At 41.1% G+C, this 2,221-nt stretch overlaps 1 protein-coding gene across 1 annotated transcript in view; it reads left to right on the top strand.

The window, feature by feature from the left end:
- Positions 1–1,095: 1,095 nt before the first annotated feature.
- The window catches only part of LOC132875575 (serine/threonine-protein kinase PAK 3), a 57,341-nt gene continuing 56,215 nt past the window's right edge, over positions 1,096–2,221 (top strand). Inside the window, exon 1 of the mRNA XM_060912453.1 lies at positions 1,096–1,155. The gene's annotated coding sequence lies outside the window, so the exon portion shown is untranslated. The remainder of the gene's footprint in view (positions 1,156–2,221) is intronic.

Here is a 2,221-nt window from a genome sequence, read left to right as displayed (position 1 = left end):
TCGCAAAGCAGCTTTACAGAATTTGAACGACTTAAAACATGAGCTAATTTTATCCCTAATCTATCCCCAATGATGAAGCCTGTGGCGACGGTGGCAAGGAAAAACTCCCTCAGATGACATGAGGAAGAAACCTCGAGAGGAACCAGACTCAAAAGGGAACCCATCCTCATTTGGGCAACAACAGACAGCCTGACTATAATATTAACAGTTTTAACAGGTATAACCCTCAACTGTCCCCATGGGGCCGTCCTTCACAGGAGTGGGGCGACAAAACTCCGACCAGACACAGGGCACCAGGATGGATCAAGCAGGTCCGAGGGGCAGAAGAGGCCAGCATCTCAATCCCAGGATCAACATGTAACTCAGAGGGACAGATTGGGGGGGGGGGAAGAGAGAGAGAGAAAGAAAACATGTTGTTAGGTATGCCCTAAAAATGACAAGTATTAAATCTGTGTGGTTTTAGTTTTACATTCAGTTTTACATTTTTAAGATCAGCTGATTGGCTCTGAGGGAGTTACTGAGTTGAAGTGTGTTCTTCTTTGACAACAATAGCTGCTGTGTTTGTCTTTTTGTGTGTTTTTGTTCTCTGATTTTTTTTTTTTTTTAATTTTGACTCGTCACATAGTTTGTGATGGGGAGGAATAAGGGCAACGCCCCAATTAATTTTCAACCCCTTTGAAGGAACCTGCATGTCTTTGGACTGTGGGGGAAACCGGACCAAACCCACACAGACACATGCAAACTCTATACAGAAAGGCCCCCGTCGGCCACTGGGCTTGAACCTTCTTGCTATGAGGTGACAGTGATAACCACAACACCACCATGCCACCAATGTGATGTGATGAATCTCACACAGACAGCACTACTGCTCTCAATGATTGGCAGCCGTATGAGCCAATCAGATCAGAGCTGTAAATGTGGGCGGGTTTTTCAGTCTCAGTATATTACACATACAGAGTAACACTTCAATAGAAAATTAACAAATGTGTTTAAATTTACCTTAAATATATGGAAATACAAGTTAAAAACTACAGCTATAGAATTAAAGACACAAAGTGAATGTTTGAGTTTATTTATTTCTCTAAATGTTTCCAGGTGGGGCTGCAGTCAGGGCCAGTCAGAACCTGATGACTGACAGCTATAACAGCCAATCAGGTGAGAGCTCTCCTGTCTCTGTTCACATCACTGATATAACATGGAAGTCATTTCTGGACAGAAGTCTTAAAATTCATAAAAACACTGATTTTATAATAAAAAGCTGTTGTTACATTTGATATTAAAATCAAGTTACATTTAAAATATGAATTTATAAACTGCATTATTAATTTTCCCAAAGTAAACGTCATGTAAATCCCACTGAACTTGTCTTCTGCCTGACTGTTGTTGAAACTCTACACTGTGTAGAAATAAACATTCCCATCATGCACTGCAGCCAGGACTGCATAATACACCACATGATGTGAAACACCTGTGTGCATGGCGGTTTGAGCCACACCCATCACTGGTGTGCGTGTCGCAAACCACTACATAGTGTGATGTGTCACTTCCTGTGTTTTCACTGCACAGTTACAGCCCCTCCCCCATGTGTGTGTTCTCTCACTTCCTGATGATGTCATCTCTGTTTAATGCAAAATACCTGTCTGACTGTAGGTTTATTTCTCCTCATGTAACACACACACACACACACACACACACACACACACACACACACACACACACAGTATGTATATTTAATTTTTTTTAGAATAAAGGATTGTTTGGATAGTTAAAGTTTCTTAGGCTCTAAAAATGGTTGTACTTTGACCGTTTTGATGTTTTGATGTCAGCACTCTGCGTAAGGTTCTATGTAGAACCCTGTAAGTTCCTTGGTTGTCCGTGTAGGGAAACTCTTATAGGTTTTATATGGAACCCGACAACAGTGTGTTTTCCTCTCAGAAAGGGTTCTTCAAGGGTTCATTGCATATTTAAGAGTTGTACTGGGTTCTACTGAGCATTCCTTCTGTAGTTAATAAACAGTCATTATATCATTAGATCAGACTCTACTGAGAGAACCTTAGAACCTTAAAATAGTTCTGAGTTCTAGTCAGTACACGTGTATATGGGATGAAGACAAAGTGACAGAAGTTTCCCATTTCAGAACAGAGGCATGAAGTGTAAACTGCAGAACTGGAAACACTTCCTTTTCGATCATCATGTGACCAGGAACAGCCAATGGGGTGAG

This window comes from Neoarius graeffei, chromosome 28, assembly GCF_027579695.1.
Source record: "Neoarius graeffei isolate fNeoGra1 chromosome 28, fNeoGra1.pri, whole genome shotgun sequence".
Taxonomy (NCBI): Eukaryota; Metazoa; Chordata; class Actinopteri; order Siluriformes; family Ariidae; genus Neoarius; species Neoarius graeffei.
The sequence above is the reverse complement of the archived record's forward strand: the minus strand, read 5'-3'. Positions and strand labels throughout refer to the sequence as shown.